The sequence below is a fragment of the Dermacentor albipictus genome, chromosome 4 (assembly GCF_038994185.2).
Source record: "Dermacentor albipictus isolate Rhodes 1998 colony chromosome 4, USDA_Dalb.pri_finalv2, whole genome shotgun sequence".
NCBI lineage: Eukaryota > Metazoa > Arthropoda > Arachnida > Ixodida > Ixodidae > Dermacentor > Dermacentor albipictus.
Window position 1 is genome coordinate 481,960 of NC_091824.1, and position 21,998 is coordinate 503,957.

At 47.3% G+C, this 21,998-nt stretch overlaps 2 protein-coding genes across 7 annotated transcripts in view; one reads left to right on the plus strand and one right to left on the minus strand.

The window, feature by feature from the left end:
• LOC135896275 (uncharacterized) overlaps positions 1 to 2,534 on the plus strand; it is a 244,086-nt gene extending 241,552 nt beyond the window's left edge. Inside the window, exons 6-7 of one of the 2 annotated variants that reach the window (XM_070536773.1) lie at positions 439 to 753; positions 1,918 to 2,534. The gene's annotated coding sequence lies outside the window, so the exon portion shown is untranslated. Of the gene's footprint in view, positions 1 to 438; positions 1,009 to 1,917 lie in introns of those variants that run through there. The other variant, XM_070536772.1, reaches the window with a different exon arrangement.
• Positions 1 to 21,998, minus strand: part of LOC135896268 (carboxypeptidase N subunit 2-like) — a 490,754-nt gene that overhangs the window by 418,008 nt on the left and 50,748 nt on the right. The gene's annotated exons all lie outside the window — the stretch shown is intronic.

Here is a 21,998-nt window from a genome sequence, read left to right on the forward strand (position 1 = left end):
ACTGGCTAAGTGCACGTGTCGTTCCCATACCGAAAAGAGGTGACAAAACCCTAGTAACTAGTTATCGTCCAATATCATTAACTTCATCATGTTGCAAGTTAATCGCACATATTATAGCTAATGAAATAACCAAATTCCTAAGTGACAACAACGTACTGTCCCCACATCAGCATGGTTTCCGGAAGGGTTTCTCTAGTTTAACACAATTAACCACAATTATTCACAACTTTGCAAGTGCTCTTGACAAGTCAAGCCAAATTCACGTAATATTTTTAGACTTTAAGAAAGCGTTTGACCTTGTTCCTCACAATAAACTCATAGAAAAACTACAGTCGATAGACCTTCCAGCCTATATTATTAACTGGGTGGCGGCTTATCATTCGGTATCGGCACGCTACCGCAACGAGCAGGGTCTCAAAGATTCCTATTCTGCTGCAGGTTTTCCTGCTTTGGATGTTCCCCTTGTAATTCAGCAATCTTCGGCCGGCCGACCCCACCCAGGCACTACCTTTCTGCGACGCGGACTGCCGGTTTCCTGAACACCGCCCGACGAACGTACCTGGTCTTGGCATCGACAACTTCTTCGCCTGGCAACCGAGCGCTCTTGGCATCGACAACTATTCCGCCTGGCGACCGAGCGCTACTATCAGCGCGCGTGATCCGCCTGGTCTACATAAACGGCCGCAGTCTGGAGGCCAGTTAGGGCACGCTACCACAACGAGCAGGGTCTCAAAGATGCCTATTCTGCTGCAGGTTAGTTAGCTCCCGAACGCGAAATGCATTCGATGTAATGATACTTTCTTATTTGCGGTGTCGTGCCCCCTGGACGCCCTTGACGATTGGCGGGTTCTGTTAGGCCTGACGCTTTGTTCTTTTTGTATCAATGGCCATCAAGTTTTTCTTTTACTTCTTTTGTCTGGCGACATTGAATTGAACCCTGGACCCCCAACTCTTCAGTCTATATCAGAGGCCATTGCCCGAATGGAGCTCTCGCAAAACACCATACTGTCCGAACTTGCTTTGATCCGTTCTGCTCAGGCAAATATAGAAAACATTGTCAGTGGTCTCAGCAGCCGTGTTCACAAGAGGGAGAACGACACAGGACAAGCGCCACTAACGTTATTTCTGGAGTTCCCCAAGGTAGTGTCTTGGGCCCACTGCGCTTTTTTTAATTTTTATCAACGATTTACCTAAAGATAATACGGTCCCCATAGCATTTTTTGCAGATGATTGCGTAATTTATAATCCAGCTAAATCTCTTTCTGATTAATGAGAACTAAGTCTAAACCTCCAGAAAATAAATAACTGGTGCATTACTTGGCAGATGCAACTAAACGCGGCAAAATCCGTTGCAATGAGCGTTTCCAGGAAAAAAAGCATCCTAGAATGGCCGTACTCCATAGGTGATGACGAGCTTGCCAGAGTCGAACAACACAAATACTTGGGCGTATGGACAACGTCAGATCTGCGATGGAATTTACATATCGACCCCGTTTGTGCGAAGGCCAACAAAGCGCTGTGGAGACTTCGGAGAAATCTGCACAATGCCAGCCCAGAAATCATATGCTTGGCTTACAAGGAACGCGTACGGCCAATCATGGAGTACGGAAAGGTGGTGCGGGATTTGTATACAAAAAGTCATTGCAGTAAGCTAGATAGAATACAAGGACTGGCTTCACGTTTCATATTTAACAAATGCCAGCGTTTGTACTCGCCAACTTAACTTTGTAAACTAGCTCGCCTTCAACCACTAGAACAAAGGACAGAGTATAAAAGATTGCAATTAGTTTTTTGATAATTGAAGAGCAAGCAAAAATATGCAGATCAAAGTATATAGAAATAAAAACTGGGGAAACAGGTGGGCTCGGTGGCTGCGCCACTACACTGTCGTCTAACCCACTGGTTTTCGCCATGCAGATGATCGCCGCTGCCCTTTCGCACGTGCTACTGGCCGCACTGGCAACTGCTTGTTCTCGGACCCCCTCGGAGCATGCGCCATTTTGTGACCGGTTTTCGGATCAGCGAGGCGTCGCACATGACTGCGCTTTCCCGGTCACCTACGTACTGCCAGCGCAGCAATGGATGCTCAATTCATCGTGGGTTCCCGCATCGACATCGACGCTCTCCAGCTTGTCCACTATAAAAGACAGCCTACCGCTCCGGCCGCTCTGTGCGCTCGGTGGCTGTGCCACGACACTGTCGTCTAACCCACTGGTTTTCGCCATGCAGGTTGGTACAAGGCACAGCCTTTTTGCTAAGAGGTCTAGCGACTATTGTCTGGTGCAGCTTCCGAGCCCCCATTGCTACCTTGCTCTTATGGGTGAATGTGTGGAAGTGATTCGCCGCTTACTAATACTCTCTGGCGACGTTGAAACTAACCCGGGACCCGACACGAACGTTGTGTTGAAAGAATTGCAAAAGATTTCAGCCAGTCAGAATACACTAATCAGTGAAGTTCAAGGTTTAAAAAATCTGATTTTAAACACTGATAAGATTCTAATGGACCTGAACAAACGAATGACCAAACTGGAACATCATTACCAGGCCATGATTCCACTTCAAGATGAATTAGAAGCCCTCAAATCTGCCGCTGCTCAAACTGCCAGCGTGATATCCGGCCTCGAAAATCGCCTAGACGATGCAGACAACCGGTCCCGAAGGAATAATCTAATTTTCTATGGCCTTCCTGATACTAACCCTAAAAAAACCTTTGCACAATCAGAAAAGTTGATCATTGATGAAATCACGGATATCATGAAAGTAAACCTTGAGTCCAAAGATATTGAACGTGCTCATCGCCTTGGACGCTTTTCACCTAACCAGCACCGTCCCATCATTATCAATTTCGCGTCATATAAAATAAAAGAATCTGTCTTGTCTAACGGCCGCTAGCTGAAAGGCACTAATTATAGCGTGAGCGAAGATTTTTCACCCGCAGTCCGGAACGCCCGAAAACATCTTATCGCCTATGCCAAAAGTCAGTCTATGCCTTTTTCCATGCGTTTCAAAACGCTCGTTATGGGTTCCCAGGGCTAGGATAATGACGATTTGACGAAATCAGTTAAAAATATTCAGTAGCAATCATTGCGTAAAATTCATGCAGTTAATAACCGCCCTTCCGCCGCTAAGAAAAACCTTTCCTTATCTATCGTTTACACTATTGCCCGCAGTTTCATTCCCAAACGTGACGCAATATCAAATCTCGTGACGTCATCTAACAGCCACTTGCTAGTTATAACGGAAACGTGGCTCACAAGTGAAATTAGGGACGATGAAGTAGTCCAAGACTTGCCAAACTTCGATGTTTATCGCCGCGACCGTCAAGGGGCACGCGGGGGGGGGGGGCGTTCTTATTGCCTGTAGTCGTGAATTATCCTGTACACCAATTATTACTTTTTCGAACTTAGAAATACTATGGCTTCTTATTCGCTCTTCCCCTCGATATGTCCTTCTAGGTGTGTGCTACAGGCCACCTACCAGTAATCCAAACTTCTCATCAGAACTTAACAGTACTTTATGCCAGATTACAGTTAGCCATCCTAACGCTCATATCCTTCTGTTCGGTGATTTCAACTTTCCCATTATTGATTGGAATAACCTAACTTCCACAATAAATAACACTGAGGCGAAGGATTTCATCGACATCTGTTTGAATTTTAACTTAACACACCTTATCTTAGAGCCGACACGTGTAACGCGCAACTGCGCAAACATTTTGGACCTTATACTTACTGACCATCCAGACTTATTACCATCGGTTACCTACCTTCGTCCTATCAGCGACCATAGTGTAATTCATGCCACATTTGACTTTGCCCCAGCACCCCGTGTTTTTTCCAGCAAAACTATCAACCTGTACGAAAAAGCAAATTTTGAAGCCATAAATGAAGAATTATGCACTTTTTTTGCCGTCTTTGAAACCTCATTCAATGAACGATCTGTTCAAGACAACTGGGAACTGTTTAGAAATAAAATGAATGAACTAGCAAGCAAGTATATTCCAAAACCAACATTCCGTGCGAATAATCAGAATCCCTGGTTCAATAACAATTTAAAAAGGTTGGAAAATAAGAAAAAAAGACTTTTTCGTAGTGCAAAGTTTAAACCAAACCCAACTTCATGGGATAAATATTACACCGCTGAGAATGAATACTTACGTGCTGTCCGCAATGCCAAATGGTCTTTTTTCAATAATGACTTACCTAAAATGTTAGCAGACAACCCCAAGAAATTTTGGAAAGTTATTAACCCAAGTAACACACGCAGTGTAACTCTTGTTGATGATATGGGTGAAATCGTGCCTGAAACTGAGTGCGCACTCATATTTAACAACGCATTTTCGTCAGTATTTTCTAATGATAATAACGTACCATTGAGTAATGTCCCCTGCAACATAGTTTCTAGCATGCCGAGCGTGGTGTTTTATCCTGATGGTGTTTTGCGCATAATTGAAAACCTTAAACTTTCCTCCTCAGCAGGTATCGATGGTATAAACTCTAAACTGCTAAAAAATACAAAATATATTTCTTCATCATTTTTGTGTCTTATATTCTCGCAGTCACTTTCTACCGGTTCCAAGCCTCACGATTGGAAGGTGGGGAAGGTCATTCCCATCTACAAGGCTGGTAATAAGAACACACCACTAAATTATCGACCCATCTCTCTAACTAGCCTTCCTTGCAAAATCATGGAACACGTCATCTACTCCCTGATCATAAATCATTTGGACGCGAATCAATTTTTTCATTCGGCACAGCATGGGTTCCGCAAGGGTTTCTCTACCGAAACGCAACTAGCTCTATTTCTACACGACTTACATGTAAACCTTGAGTCTAACCAACAAACTGACGCTATTTTTCTGGACTATGAAAAGGCCTTTGACAAAGTTTCTCACCGCCACTTACTGCTAAAGCTTTCTTCTTTGAACTTACACAGTGACGTACTCAAATGGCTCGAAGCAGTCCTAACTGATCGCTACCAATTCGTTTCTGTAAATGACAAATCATCCACTCTTCTCCCTGTAACTTCTGGAGTCCCTCAGGGATTAGTTCTCGGTCCTCCTCTTTTTTAAATTTATATCAACGATTTACCCCAACACGTAGCTTGTAAGATACGAATTTTTGCCGATGACTGCGTGATTTACCATCCAGTTTCTAATGCTACTGACGAAAACACCTTACAACAAAGTCTTAACAACGTGCAGTCTTGGAGTGAAAATTGGCTGATGACTCTTAATCCCAACAAATGTAAACATATATATTTTACCCGTCGCCGTAACCCTTTCCTGTCCTCTTATACTATAGTAAACGTTCCCTTAGAATCAGTAGAATCATTTAAGTACTTGGGCGTCACACTTTCCCGTGATCCCAGTTGGGGTACGCATATTTCCAACATACTTTCATCAGCTAACAGAACTTTTGGCTTCATGAGACGACACTTGCGTGACGCCCCGCAGAACGTAAAACTACTTGCTTTAAAATCCCTCATCAGACCGAAAGTTGAATACGCATCACCCATCTGGAATCCATATCAAGTCTATCTAGTTAACGAGCTCGAGTCCTTTCAAAACCGCGTCGTCAGATACATCCATTCCTCATACTCATACGACGTAAGCGTATCATCCTTAAAAGCAAAATCTGATCTACAGCCCCTTGCACGTCGCCGTGCTACTGCTAGCCTTTGCCTCTTTCATAAGTTTTTTTACAGTACCCTATTTCACGAGCCATATATCACACCACCCGCACGCATATCTCTACGAACTGGGCACCCATTACAAGTCTTACGCCCACGCTCCCACACAACTTCATTTTCCTCGTCTTTTTTTCCCGCACAGCATCAGATTGGAACGCCCTTCCCCACCACGTAGCTGCAATCACTTGCCCGACATCGTTTCTGGCAAATGTGTCCTTGTTGGCTAATCAATAACCTGCTCTTTCACGTATTATTTTCGTTTTTATGCACTTGCGAAAATGTAGCTTCCATGTACAATTTTTTCTGTATACCTGTGTTTATATTTGCATATTCAACTGTACCCACCCCTTATGTAATACCCCTAGCAAAGGGGTCTTTAAGGAAATAAAACTGAACTGAACTGAACTGAAAAGACACCGGCATAACATGTACATTGCTCCTCCGAGACACCACAACGATTGCTTTAAGTACAGTTTTTTTCCGCGAGCGATCAATGAATGGAACAGGCTGCCAAATTCCACTGTTTCATCTGAATGTGTACCTTCTTTCGTTAAAAAACTGAATGACTTAGTGTTTAAAGATGTATAGTGTATAGTGTAGTGTATTGTCAATCAGTGGTATATGTTTATAGTTGTTTGTAGAAGGAGTACTTATTCTTTTGTATGTATATTCCTGTCCACCCCTGTTATAGCCCAAATGAGGCCGACACTATAATAAAATGAAATGAAATGAACAGGGATTTACTAGGATAAAGCGCGTGAAAATGTGTTAACAATGTTGGCAGTTTTGAAGAGTGGGCAGTGAAAGCGATTCCTTGATGTCCGTCACACTGTAGTTTCGCGAGTATTACCTTGTGATATATCGTGCTGCTTTATTTTGTATTCTTCGGAGCCCGAACAAAAACGAGGCATAGCCACAGTGCTGCCATAAGTCCACAAGCTTTCCCACAACTTGAAGAAAGTCGCTACTAGGTTTGCTGCGCCAGTTGTTTTCTCGGCACCACGGAAGTTGGCTCGACTGTGTCCGCGCATAAGCAGCGTTGACAAAAAGTCAGGCTACCAGAAAAAGCACACCAGACAGTACGTGAAATGTGCGACGGGCGTTATATACGAGATACCGCTGAAATGTGGGAAATTCTACGTTGGACAAACGGGGAGATGTTTAATGACCGGGCCCGGGAGCATGAATTGTCTGTGATCAATAAAGGTAACGCGCATTTACCTGCGCATTGTACGGTTTCACAGGAAGGCAGATGCCAGCCACTGCTGCGTGAGATAAAGATACGTGGCAGGAGTGGTGATACGTTAGCAAGAGAACTTTTGGAGGCATATCACATAAAAGAAAGATGCACGAGTTGTATTAGTGATACGCCTGTTTTTCTGTTTGAAAATGAGTTGCAACTGTTAAAAACATCACTGTAATTGCTCTAGGCAGCACTGGTGTACGCATGCACTTTTGTTCCTTCTCCCTGCCCTGCTGTAAGAATAAAATCAGTTGAAGTTCAGCGCTCAATCTACCATTTCGTTCTCTCCTTCCCAAGTCTTTAATTTCCCCTTTTTTGGCGCAACAATGTATTCATTAGATATGTAAATGTGGATACTTTCTCAACAGGGATTCCCTGAATCGTGTAGTAGCTCAATTCCGGGTTATGTGCTCTCGTGAAAGTCATGGCCTTAGTTTTAGAAGTGTTAATTTCCATTTGCCACTGGCAACACCAAAATGCCAGTGTGTCGAGGTCTATCTGTAATGAGTTCTCATCTTCAGTGTTACTGATTCGTCTGTAGATGATAAAGTCGCCTGCGAATAACCTGATAGTAGAAGATAGTGTTTCCTATGTCGTTAATATAGATCGGAAACAATATTGGACCTAAGACCGAATCCTGTGGTACACCGGATTTTGCATGCGAAAGTGAAGATGAGTACCCGTTCACTTAGCCTGATTGACTTCCTAGGTATATTTCTGGCACAAAATACATTTCTTGAAAGAAATGTGTTTTGCGCCACAATGTATACCTAGGAAATCTAAGCACCAACTTGCCCAAGAAGAAGCCCTTTTGGAGTATCTTTCTGTTTGACTTCGGTTGGTTAAAAAATTAGTCATCCGATTTATAATCCAACTGTTAATGTTAAAGTTCGCTAGTTTCATTATTAAGCGGATGTGCGGAACCTTGTCAAATGCTTTTGCAAAATCAAGAAATATAGCATCTATTTTTAGTCCACCATGAACGGTTTCATGGAGCTCTGTTACCAATTCGAATAGTTGACTTTCACAGGAACGACCACGAAGGAAACCATGCTGGTTGCTAGAGCAGAAATTGTGATGTGTTAGAAATTTCATGACGGTGGATGATATGATGTGCTCTAGTAATTTACAACATATGCTTGTTAGTGAAATGGGCCTATAGTTTAAAACTAAGGGGGGATCACCAGGTTTAAAAATGGGAATCACAAGTTATGCGGAAATCAGGCGTCAGGCACGCATCCTGTATCAACTGCCTGTTGAAAAATAGCAGCCAAGATACGTGATATAGCTGGTTTTGTAAGCTTTAGCAATTTTGTGCAGATGTCATCTCGTCCGGGTGCCGAATTATAGGTAGACGATCTATAGCGGCTCCTACACATTCGCGAGTGACTATGAGGTCCTTCATTGAAGTATTTACACTGAAAAAGTTCAGACCTGGTGGCACTGGTTCTGATGTGAAAACCGAACAAAAAAAGTGTTTAATTCTTCCGCAACATCGGATTGCCGAAGAGGCTCGCCGTCTTTCGTTATCGACACAAGGGATGGTGACGATGGTTTCGGATTTAGTGCTTCCCAAAATTTTTTACAGTTGTTTTTTAACATTTGTGATAAGTCGTAGTTGTAAAAGATTTCCTTCGCTGCTTGAATTTCTGCTTAGCAAAGTCTTGCCTATTCGAGATAGCATTACCAGTCATCGGCAGAGGTTGAATGCTTTGCGTTTGAGTACATTCTTTTCTTTTTATTAATGCACCGTTTATCATGTGTTGTAAACCGCGTGTTTTTATTTGAAGATATGATTACTATCATATTTTTTCTTATCATATCATCTTTATCTTTATCTTATCTTTATCATATCATAATTCTTTGAATATATCTTTCCTTTAGTTCAGTAAGCGTCCTTTGAAAGACCTGCCAATGTTCGTTTTTACCACGCTCGTAAAAGATCATAAAAAAAACTGCATATATGTTGTTAGTAGGTCATTATTTAGTGCGCGTACATCCCCTCTGTTGTAATCGTATATGGTTTTCTTTGTATTACAAGGTTTTTCATATTTTATGGTATACTCGCAGTGAATAACATTGTGCTCACTCATGCAGTCAAGGACGTCAAGGCCGCTGATATTCAGAGCACGTCCGAACTGAATAAAATTGAGCCTGTAGCATTGAAGGCACCAGATACTGGAGAGGAAAAGCCCAACACGGGAACGTTAGAAGAGCTATCTGCAGATTTGCTCATCGCGCCTACGTCAGATGGACTTGATAGGTTGCTAAAAGTCAGCCGGTCGGCTTTGATAGCCGAGCAAAAAAAGGATGGCAGCCTAGAAAACATGCGCTGCAATGTCAAGGAAGGTATCGCCAAGAGAAATACTCGTTTTGTGGAAAGAAGTGGGGTCCTGTACCGGAAGTATCTAGACCACAGGAGAGTGGAGTTCGATCAGCTGATCGTGCCTCAGTGCTACCGTCGGGATCTGTTGCGCTTGTCGTATGGAGGTTCGTGGTCCGGACACCTAGGAGTTAAGAAGACTAATGACCGTCTCTTGCAAGAGTACTATTGGCCAGGGTGTTTTCGTGACGCAGTACACTTTGTGAGGACATGTGACACCTTTCAGCGGGTGGGAAAACCAGGGGACAAATCGAGGGTGCCGTTGAAGTTGGTACCTATCATTACGGAGCCTTTTAGACGGCTCGTTATTGATACAGTGGGACCTCTGCCGGAAACAACCACGGAGTATAGACACATTTTTACTGTGATCTGCCCAGCGACAATGTTCCCTGAAGCAGTGCAGCTTAAAGAACTCAGCTCAGTTGAGATAGTCAATGCACTGCTGTCCATATTTGCGCGAGTTGGTTTTCCTGCGGAAAATCCTGTCAGATCAGGGCACAGTGTTTACTAGCGCTTTGACAACAGCCTTTCTCGAAAGCTGCGGGGTAAAGCTGTTACACAGCTTAGTGTACCACCCACAGTCGAATTCCGTTGAGAAGCTCCACTCCGTCATGAAGCGCGTGTTGAGAGCATTGTGTTTTGAACAACAAACTGACTGGGAGCTGTGTCTGCCTGGGGTGATGTTTGCATTAAGGACCGCGCCGCATGCGGCCACAGGGTTTTCGCCAGCTGAGCTGGTCTACGGTCGCTCGATGCGGTCTACGCTTCGCATGCTTCGAGACTCGTGGGAAGGCAGGGGCGACGACCCAGTTGTGGAGGAGTACGTGCTTAGGCTCCTCGAACGCTTAAGAAGGGCACAGGAGTTGTCAGGTGAAGCAATGGCACAGGCCCAGCAGAGGGCCAAGGTTTATTATGATCGGACAGCCAGGGCCCGTCGTTTTGAGGTGGGCGATGAGGTAATGATATTGCGCACATCGCTAAAAAACAAACTCGACGTGCAGTGGGAGCGCCCAGCACGGGTTGTTCAAAAACTGTCGGACGTTAACTACGTGGTGAGTCTGCCAGGAAAACGGAAAGCACAGCAAGTTTACCACTGTAATCTCCTCAAACCCTATAGACAATGGGAAGCAGTGGTGTGTATGATGGTAAACGTTCCCGAAGAGCTTCCGGGACTAGGCTCAGTGAGGAACAGGGAAGACACCGATCGAGTCATTAGTGACTTAATCAGTAAAGCACCGCTGTCGCCTGAGCAGAAAACCGAACTACACCAGCTCTTACAAGAGTTTCAAGGTCAGTTCTCTGAGAGGCCTGATAGGACTTCTGTCCTTACTCATGAAATGGAACACACCTCCTCAGAGCCAGTACGATCCAAGGCGTACCGTGTGTCACCCCGCCAGTGCGATATTATGGAGGCTGAGGTAAAGAAAATGCGGTGTTATTGAAGCGGGTGAGAGTGATTATACCTCCCCTTTGATTTTAGTTGAGGTACCAGGCAAGGAACCTCGTCCTTGCGTCGACTACCACAGGCTTAATTCCATCACTAAAGATCAAATTTATCCGATCCCTAACATCGAGGAGCGCCTTGAGAAAGTTAGTAGCGCTCAGTTTATTTCCACCCTAGATCTTGTCAGGGGTTATTGGCAGGTTGCACTTACAGAAGAGGCTAGTAGGTATGCGGCGTTTGTATCGTGCGGTGCCGCAGGCAAGACATGACCAGAGGCTCCAAGCAAGGGGAGCGGAAAGCGTCCCCGTTTATTCAACAGCCGTGTATATATGCACTAAGTGGGAGAGGGTGTGTTCCCTCACCACCATGTGTCATGGGCGATACCGATATCGGTCACGTCACACGTGCCGTAGATGCGAAGCCAGCGCTGCGCTAGATACGATACAGCGTTCATTTCACCAATGAGAACATTCCGTCCTAAAGTTTTGAGTTTTGGTTTGAAGAACGTGTCATACTGCTTTTCAAGCCTCATGGGCAAAGTGTTGCGGGGACAGGAAGAATTCGCTTTACCGTATTAAGACGACGTCGCGATATTCTCCGCATCCTGGTCTGAGCATATGACACACTGGCGGGCAGTGCTAACCCGCCTGCGCGAAGCGGGCTTGACAGTCAAGGCTCCCAAGTGCCAGTTAGCACAGGCCGAGGTTGTCTACCTCGGTCACGTGATTGTACGGGGTTGTCGCCGCCCCTCTGAAACAAAGTTGGCCGCTGTGCGAGACTTCCCGCAACCGCGCACGAAGAACGATATTCGGTCGTTCTTAGGTGTCACCGGCTACTACCAGAGGTACATCCCCAGTTACTCTGATATCGTGGCTCCCATGACGGATGTTCTAAGAAAAGCAGAGCCCCAGACAGTCGTCTGGGACGAGACACGGGAAAGAGCCTCTAGCGCCCTAAAGAGCGCCCTAACAAGCCAGCCTGTGCTACGATCGCCAGACTACACGAAAGGGTTCGTCGTTCAGTGCGATGCTAGTGAGCGAGGCATGGGCGTTGTACTGTGCCAACGGGAAAATGAAGGAGCGGAACACCCCGTCCTGTATGCTAGTCGTAAGCTGACTAGTCGTGAGCAGAATGTGCGTGTCTCGTGTGGGCCGTTCAGAAATTATCATGCTACATAGCCGGCTCGAGGTTTATCATTGAGACGGATCACTGCCCTCTCCAATGGGTGCAGACCATATCTTCCGAAAATGGCCGCCGCCTGCGCTGGAGCCTCGCTTTGCACCAATATTCCTTTGAGGTGCGTTACGAAAAGGGGAGTCTCAATGGTAACGCCGATGACTTAAGTGTAGGAATCAGCCTCAAAGTTGTTTGTTACTGATGTTTTTTTTTTCCAGAGGCATGATTTTTAACATATTGCTTTTGTTTAGTGTTTCAAAGTCATGACGTGCTTCCTAGTGCAATTTTCCAATTTGTGGGCGCGTTCTGAGTGCTGCTAAACTACTGTAAGGAACTAGGCAGTAGTATAAATGGGGAAAGAGCCTGGCATGACTTAGTGAGGGTTGTGTCGTGCTTGCTGACTGAGCGGTTGAGTTTCGGCGTAGTTCTAACACTTGCTGGGAACGAGAACAAAAAAAAGCAGCTTTCCCGAAGTCACTTTGCAGTGTCCTGTGTGAACCTGAACGTGAGAACGAGGCCTTCTCGGTGCGCTGCGCTCAAGAAACGCCGAGGAACGACCGACTTCGGTTATGAGCATCATCGACATCCCTCCGTACAGCGGATGCAGTCCCCTGACCATCGGGATCTCCTTCTCCCGGCGGGGCGGTCTGTTACGTTTCGCCTCCGACGTGCGGTATAGCCGGCGCGGGTGCAACGGACGCCGGGGCTTCGTTCAAAGCGGCGAACATTTTGGCCAGTTCAGCGCTGCCGCAACGCCTCCTGCCAAGCGCGTCCAGGCATATTTCAATGCCACGTGTCTTCATGTGTGCGTGTGTGTGTGTGTATGCATGTTGGTGCCCACGCTTGTCAAAGCGCGGCAGCCGGGGAGAGGAGCTCCCCAAAGGTGCAGCGAGGAAGTCTGACCAGCGCCGGCCCGGCGGAAACGTCACTTCTTGTCACAACGTGTCCATGCGCCGCCGTCAACGTGCGCCTCATCCGAGCCGTTCCTTCTTGCCCTCGACTCAGAGAGTATAAAAGCAGCTGCCCCCGGACGCCGAGAAGCTTCGACTTATTCAGTCGAGTAACGTGGTCTCCCGTTTCTCCACTTCGGTCGACCTGACCGGCCGCTCTTTTGCGATGCTAAAATATAAAGTTGTTCTGTTAGCAGTCCACTCATCGTTTGCCAGGACCTTCGGATGCTTCCAGCTGTGCCCCAGGCCGCCAGGCCAACGCTACCCTTGGGGCTTGCGACTCATTTGCAACACAGCACCCAAAACGATTTTGTTTAAGAAGTTTTTGTTGAGTTAATAATATGACTTTGAGACCTCAATTCTCGAATTGAAGTGCTTCATCTGTAAGTACTAATTACGGGATTATTAGGAATATGGTTATTACTTATCTGCGACATTTTTCACGCTACCGAGTTCCTAGTAATCACAAAAAGACATAGGTTCATAGAACCTCGATCGGGAAATATCCTTATAAAATTCACCTTTCTTTTTTGATAAAATCTGTGCAGCTGATACAGACACTGTACTTGCGACATGAAGTCACACAACAACAGTTTTCTGAAACTTTCGAGGGTAAGAAGGAAAGCGTGAAACATAACGGCAGGTTTCGCAGCGGCTTCTCGGAGCGAGCGGGAGAGGGGAACTAAAAGCGAGCCGGACATCGCGGCGGGCCCGCGACTACAGCCTGTCGAGTCATACGCCGCCATACTCTTCGGCCGAACAGAGTCTGATGACGATCCAGAGAATCCCATTCGCGACTTTTGAAGGCCCTACTTATGCAACGTCGCTCTCAACGAACGTTTCGCCGTAAACGCGAGCGCCGGGCGCGCTGGTTGAACGCCCTCTTGCTGCTGTCTTTGTTCGTCTTCGCTGCGCGTTCTGAATGGAAGAGGGACCTAAGAGCCCCAACGCCTTACAACGCCTCACTGTATGTTTCGCGACTCCTGCTCCCCGCATAAACGCACAGCACGAGCGCATCCCACATGAAACGTTCCGCTAAGGCGAGTAGTTTAGCGACCATCTCGCGAATTAAACTTGTTAGCCCGCACAGTCGTGCAATTATCTCGTGGGGTGTTGATCGAGCTGCAGTCGACAATTCTGCGGCGCAACTCATCGGGTTCCTGAGCTCGGGCTACTGGGTACCGCAGCATTTTTTGCAATTTGCGCCTAGTCAAGCCGGCGGAAAGAAGGGTGCATTCAGGCGTAAATGACACTCCCCCCCCCCTGGCCCCTTGCACCCGGGGCCCACGGCCCCCTGGCCTCCCTGTTGCTTCGCCACTGGACCCACATCATGCCATCTCAATTAACTGCCTTGAAAGTGTCCAGAATCGCTCCGCTCGGTTTATACTCGCTAATTACCATCGTACGGCAAGCATAACAGAAATGAAGACTACTCTGAACCTGCCTTTGCTATTAACCCGGAGGAAACAATCTTACCCATGCTTATTTCATAAGATTTACTACCAGAACGCTGCGCTTCGGTCGGAATTGATTAATCCAGCACCATTCATCTCCTCACGTAGAGATCATACGCATAAGGTACATGTTCCTCTCTCTAACACACTAACACATTCGCAATCATTTTTACCTAAAACATGCAACAAATGGAACCGTTTGCCAGCATCTATTGTTAGTATACGTAATCCTGTTCAATTTAGAAATGGTTTAGTTAACTGCATGTAAATCTTAAAACTTGCGTTCAATATATCATGTGACTTGTTTTTGTATAAGTACTATTTTTGCAAATTAAGTATGTATGAGTTTACCTATCATTCCTAACTTTTATATTGAAGTGTATCATGAGATCTCTATGGCGAACTACCACTATTATTTTTTGTGTAAGATAGTGAGCAAGTATAATTTTCCATTGTTACTTATAATGTGCCTTTCCTGAATATCATTCTTTTACCTCCTTTATGTAGCCTCTCCCCTCTATAATGTATACTTACTCTGAGGTCAAAAGCGTGGCAGTTTGGGCGAGTTGGTATGTCATTACTGTTTTAGGCTTGTAGCGCAGGTCGGAAGAGCAAAAAAGAAAGGAGGTAGGGGTAATCAAAGGGAACGGAAAACAGAGTGAGCGCTAACTTCCAACTGAACAGTTGAACAGATGAACAGTTGAACAGTTGGAAGTTAGCGCTCACTCTGTTTTCCGTTCCCTTTGATTACCCCTACCTCCTTTCTTTTTTGCTCTTCCGAGCTGCGCTGCAAGCCTAAAAGAGTCGTTACTCTGAGGGTACTGTAAATAAATAAATAAACAAATAAATAAATAAATAAATAAACTGCGCACAAATTTAGAAAGCCATGGTTACAAAACACTTTAAAATAATTACGCGCGAAAATTGTTTATTTCGTAACTTTATTTCAACGAAGCCTTAAGAAACTTTACGTCAATTTAGGCTTCAACAGAATAAAGTAAATAGCCTTCTGCGTCGCGAGAGAAGGATGTACTTACAAAATTTATTTAATGTTGACGTTATTAAAAAGGCATTGTTTGGAAGCGTAATAACACAATTCTTGGACGAAGCGGTTGTAATTAGACTATTAGGTAAATTGCAATTATTGGCAATGCAATGCCAGAAAAGGAACTAGCCGAATCTTTGAACAATCAACTTGAGAAAAGGGGGTAGCAGCGAAACACAAAGGACGCGCACACAAGGAAAAGGCGTTCAATAAAGTACAGTTGAAAGTACAGCGTATGTGCGTGTCTAACACCTTTTACTTGTGTGCGCGTCCTTTGTGTTTCACGGGTACCCCATTTTTTCATGTTCATCATGCACCAACTGGCCGAAGAGCTTGCGCTCATGCACTTCTTTCAACAAGTATTTTACTAATTTAGCAAAGAGTTCTCACGATCCAAATTGTTCGCACTATCTAACTACAAGGTCCAGCCAATCTGCATTTTTGACTCAAACGACAGTTATGGAAATAATTGACACTTTCTGATCTATCAGAAATAGTAATGGTTGCGATGCCGATGGTTCCGAAATTGGGCCTGCAAAGTTCGTACTAGATGCAATCACTCCGGCGTTGACACACAGTTATAACCTTCATACTGAAAAGATTTTGCGCCAAAAAACAACACACACAAGAAAGACGACGACACCGCGGGCGCTACTTCAGCTGTTTAATGAGGGTGAAAGCACTCGACATATATAGCCCTCCACAACACCGCGCATGCGTACAAGGCAACATGGAATACAAGGTTTTATCAGAGTAGGCGCGATAGAAACTTCAGCTCAGCATCGTAAAGAAAAACCGACGTATCACTAACACAGTTCGGACCCGCTTTCTTGATGTAGAAGGCTTCCAATGTTTCACGTGATGTCTGATGCTTCCCTCTACCCAAAATCCTCGCATCATGGAACCGTGGAAAACAATCGGTGCAAGCCCTACAGTGACCCACAAGTCGCTCACCTTCATTATTCTTTATACCTCTTGCATGTTCCCTAAGTCGGTCGTTGACACAACCCCCCTTCTGTCCAATGTAGGATTTCCCGCAGGACCGAGGAATTTCATATACCACGTTTGTGGTACACTTAACGAAACGCTGACCATGCTTCTTCTGACAGCCAAGCATTTGGCTTTCGCAAGTTATGCGACGGCTTAGCTGGGCAAGTATTGGGGAGTGGAGAACACAACCGGTAGTTTATACCGGTTAGCCACTTTTTTCAGGCTGTACGTGACTTTATGGATGTATGGGACCACCATAGGCCACTCTTTTTTCTTCGGCTCCACCCTACTTACCCCAGCCTTCAACTTCTCCAAGAGCGTTTCTGCCACAGGGACCAAGACCGACTCAGGGAAGCCAGCTGCAATGAGCCTGCCCAGTTGGTTGTCAAAACTTGCTTGCATCTCATGGACATACATCTACGCTCCCCAAAAGCTTGCCCAGCTAAGCCATCGCATAACTTGCGAAAGCCAAATGCTTGGCTGTTAGAAGAAGCATGGTCAGCGTTTCGTTAAGTGTGCCACAAACGTGGTATATGAAATTCCTCTGTCCTGCGGGAAATCCTACATTGGACAGATGGGGCGTTGTGTCAACGACCAGCTTAGGGAACATGCTTAGGGTGCAAAAGGTTTAAAGAATAATGAAGGTGAGCGACTTGTGGATCACTGTTGGGCTTGCACTGATTGTTTTCCACGGTTCTATGATGCGAGGATTTTGGGTAGAGGCAAACATCAGACATCACATGAAACATTGGAAGCCTTCTACATCAAGAAAGCGGGTCCGAATTGTGTTAGTGATACGTCGGTTTTTCTTTACGATGCTGAGCTGAAGTTTCTATCGCGCCTACTCTGATAAAACCTTGCATTCCATGCTGCCTTGTACGCATGCGCGGTGTTGTGGAGGGCTATATATGTCGAGTGCTTTCACGGTCATTAAACAGTTGAAGTAGCGCCCGTGGTGTCGTCGTCTTTCTTGTGTGTGTTGTTTTTTGGCGCAAACTCTTTTCAGTATGCAAGATCACCAACTAGCCCAGCACTTAACTCTTCTAAAGTTATCATCATCAGCCTGGTTACGCCCACTGTAGGGCAAAGGCCTCTCCCATACTTCTCCAACAACCCCGGTCATGTACAAATTGAGGCCATGCCGTCCCTGCAAACTTCTTAATCTCATCCGCCCACCTAACTTTCTGCCGCCCCCTGCTACGCTTCCCTTCCAGCGGTGGCGGTGGCGTAGAGGTAGAACACCGGCCTCACATGCAAGAGGTCCGTGGTTCGAATCCTGGTGCCGGCAATTTTCCACCGGATTAAGAAAAAATCCGTGTGTTGATAAAATTGCACAAACAGGTCTGGAGCGTGGCCTGACCCCGGTGACCAGAACCGGTAACGCGCTCCCTCACCAGAGCAGGATTGGCCACCCTGGTGCAGTACTTGGCCACAACCTCCTTTATGAACACAACAATCTAAAGTTATAACCTTGTTTAACTGATGGTATTTTCCAAAAGTCGCCAGGTTGCTAAAGTTATAGTGTTACACAAGGGCGGCGATAAAAACGATTCAACTAACTATAGAACAACGTCTTGGCAATTTTTTCAGAACCTCTGGAACAATAATTTGACAGCCGCATTAGATCCTTTACAATAAAGCATAAATTGATCACAAACATGCAGTTTGGATTTACGAGAGGTCAACCAAGTGAAACTGCTATTCTAGCACAAAAGGAAATTATTAGATTCTTTCGAACGTCAGCTATGCACATTGGGTATCTTTGTGGACTACTCAAAGGCACTGCATAAATCATGGCACCTTACTAGAAAAGTTTACCTATTATGGTTTTCAAGGTCTTTTTTTTTTTGAAGTTCATAGAATCATATCTTCAGCACTGCATGCAACAACGTGCGATTTGAAGCCACTTATCGCAGGAGTACCACAGAGAAGCATTTTGGGCCCCTTGCTTTTTTGTATCTATATTAATGAACTAGTGAGTATTGACAACGACGAGAAATTTATTGCATATGCAGATTACATTACAATTCTCGTAACCGAAAAAATGCTGAAGATGTCATGATTAAAGCCAATGAGGTGCTGTCAAAATAATCATCTTGGAGTATCAGGAACTCGTTAACAATAAATGTTAATAAAACAAATGCTGTACTTTTTAGGCCAAGAAATCGAAATATTGATACTTGTACCGTTTTGCAGCTTAACAACCCTGTTTTGCCTATTGTTCCTTCCATAAAGTGTCTTGGAGTAATTGAATTGGATTGGAAAAACTTAAATAAAAGTCCTGCAGGACGCACGTCAGCGCGCAGTGGGCGTCTCCCACGCAGGGACCGACAGGGAATAGCTGGCGGCTGCGCGAGCTTGCTGGACGGCCCATTGCTGGTCTTGTAGGAGCGGGCTTCTTAGGGTCTTCTCTCACCTCTCGGAGGTAGAGTCGGGCGGAGCGTTTCTGCACTCCCAGAGGACGTGTGCGAGTGTCGCCATGACCCCGCACGAGGGGCACGCATCGTCTGGGTAGACGTCCGGGTAGATTATTTGTAAGGTGGCCGGGTTGGGATAGGTATCCGTCTGTAATAAGCGTAGCCTTAGCGCCTGCGGCCTGTTTAGTTTGGGGTGCGGGGGCGGAAAGAGACGTCGTCCCAAGTAAAAGTGTTTGCTTATTTCATTGTAGGTTATTGGGGCATCCCTGTTCGCCTCCAACTCATCGAGACGTAGTTGCCCGGGGGCGACGGCGCGGTCGGTAAGCGCGCGCGCAGCGTCGTGGGCTGTCTCGTTGAGGTTGGGCGGGGCGCCCGGAATCCGACCTAGGTGGGCGGGAAACCAGATGACGGTGTGGTGTTTGAAGGTGCTTGGATCAGCGCCGCGGAGGATGCCTAACGCCTTGACGGAGACGACTCCTCTCTCGAACTCTTTGATGGCTGGTCTCGAGTCGCTGAATATTGTCGTTCGCTTATCGTCGAGCATTGCCAGGGCTATGGCCACTTGCTCCGCCACCTCGGGATCACGTGGGCGTACCGTGGCGGCGTTTAAAGTTCGTTGCAAGGACGAGACCGCTACCGCGGCGAAGGCTCGGTTGCATCGGCAGGCGGCGGCGTCCACGAAAGCGACGTCGTCCGCTTTCTTGTTTACTCGTTTGAGGAACGCGGTGGCCCGGGCTTGGCGCCTGCCTCGATTGTGTTCCGGGTGGACGTTTCGCGGAATGGGTGCGATCGTGATCAGGTCGCGGAGCTCGCGGGGAACCGGCGTAAGCTCCGGTGGATCCTGGGTGTTAAGTGGGAAGCACCCGAGCTCGCGCCAGATGTGACGGCCGGTCTTCGTCATCGTCAGTCGTATCATCTACGCTCTCTCCTGAGCCTCAGCGATCTCTTCGAGGGTATTGTGCACCCCGAGCTCGAGGAGTCGATACGTCGGCGTCGTGATCGAAAGCCCAAGGGCCCGCTTCACTACCTTTCGGATTAGTGTATTGAGCTTGTCACGCTCCGATTGTTTCCACTTATGCATTGCTGCGACGTAGGTGAAGTGGCATAGGACGAACGCGTGTACGAGACGCAGCAGACTGTCTTCTTTGAGGCCGTGGTGACGGTTGGCCACCCTGCGTACAAGTCGTATTGCGTTCTCCGTCTTTGTCGTCAGCTTGTGGACCGTTTGGATGTTGGATCCGCCTGCCTCAATAATCATTCCCAGTACTCGGATGGAGTCAACCCTGGGGATTGGGCGACCGTCTCTGGTGCGGACAGTGATGTTGCGCTCGGTCGGTGGTTTCCATCCGTTAGGTCTTTTGCCTCGTCGTTTTGGGCTGTACAACAACTTCGATTTGGCGGAGGAGCACTTGAGGCCCGTGTGGTCGAGGTAGGATTCGGCAGTTTCGACTGCCTCCTGCAGAGCAGATTCGATAAAGCCATCCGACCCCGCGGAGCACCGAATGGTGATGTCGTCCGCGTATACCGTATGGTTGAGGCCTTGTATCTTCGACAGGCGTTCGGAGAACCCAATCATCAGCAGGTTGAACAGCGTCGGCGAGAGGACGGAGCCCTGGGGGGTGCCACGCTGTCCGAGCTCGACCTCTTCCGACGTGAGGTCTTCGACACGGAGCACGGCCTTGCGACGGGTTAGGAAGGAGCGGACGAACTCGTAGAACCGGCGCCCGAGCCCTAAGGCCATGATCGCCTTTAGTATTGCCGAGTGCTGGATGTTATCGAAAGCCTTCTCCAGGTCCACGCCAAGTATGGCGCGGGTGCCCCAAGTAGCCCCGGCTGATTTGGTGTTTCAGGAGAAACATCGTATCCTGAGTCGAGAGCCCGGGTCGGAAGCCGATCATGTGGTGTGTGTAACAGTCCTGGTCTTCGAGATACCGGCCGACTCTGTTGAGTACAAGGTGCTCGGCCACCTTACCCACGCACGACGTTAGCGAGATGGGGCGAAGGTTATCGACGCCAGGCGCCTTGCGCGGTTTCGGAATGAGGATCGTCTGGGCTAGTTTTCAGGAATCAGGTAACTCGCCCCACCCCCACACGTCATTGATGGCGTCCGTGAGGTACACGACCGAGGGGGGTCGTCTAAGTTCCGCAGGAGCTTGTTGGTTATGCCATCGGGGCCTGGGGCGGAACGGCCGTTTAGTTCATGGAGAGCCCGGCGTATCTCTTCGACGGAAAAATCGGCGTCTAGGAGACTATTGTCGGTACCGGTGTAATCGGGATATAGGGTCGGCGGGCCTTTGGGTATCGGCAGGTACTTATGCACAAGCGTCTTGACGATGTCATCCGGCGAAGCAGTGCCTTTGGCCTGGTGAAGGACTTTGGTGAGCGAGTGGCGCTGGTTTGTGCGGGTGTTGGTGTCGTCGAGCAGGTGTTTGAGGAGGTTCCACGTCTTCCCGTTGCGGACCTGTCCGTCGACGGAGTTACACACCTCGTCCCATTGTTGGTTGGATAGGGTGCTGCAGTATTCCATTATGGTCTGGTTCAGTTGTGCAATGCGTTTGCGGAGCCTGCGGTTGAGACGCTGGCTCTTCCATCGTGTCATTAGAGACTGTTTGGCTTCGAGCAAGTGCGCGAGGCGGCTGTCCATCTTCTCGGTTGGCATATCCGTGCTAAACGTTTTCGTGGCCTTAACGACGTCGGCCTTGAGCTGAGCCATCCACGTCTCGAGGTTCGGGGCAGTGTCTGGAGGGAGTCGTGAGGCACGAGTCTTGCGAAAGACGTCACAGTCGACCCACGTGTACGACTTGGGCTTCCTGACGATGCTGGGTAAATGCACGGCCAGTATGAGATGGTCGCTGCCAAGATCCTCCGCAAGATTGGACCAGCGGGCATCGGCTGTGTTCTTCACGAAGCAGAGATCTGGAGTGGTGTCTCTGTGCCTGGATGTGCCGATACGGGTAGGGAACGCCTTGTCTGTCACTAGGGTGAGATCGAGCTCGTTCGCATGCTGCCACAGCGCGGTGCCCTTGGGGGTGTCATATACGTAACCCCAGGTGCGATGCGCAGCGTTGAAGTCGCCAGCAATGACGAGCGGGTTTGAGCCAGCAAGACGTATGGCTCTCTGGAAGAGGCGTCGGAAACGGTGACTCGTTTGTCTCGGGCTGCTCTACACGTTGAGTATGTACACACTTTGTCGGGACGCGTCGCT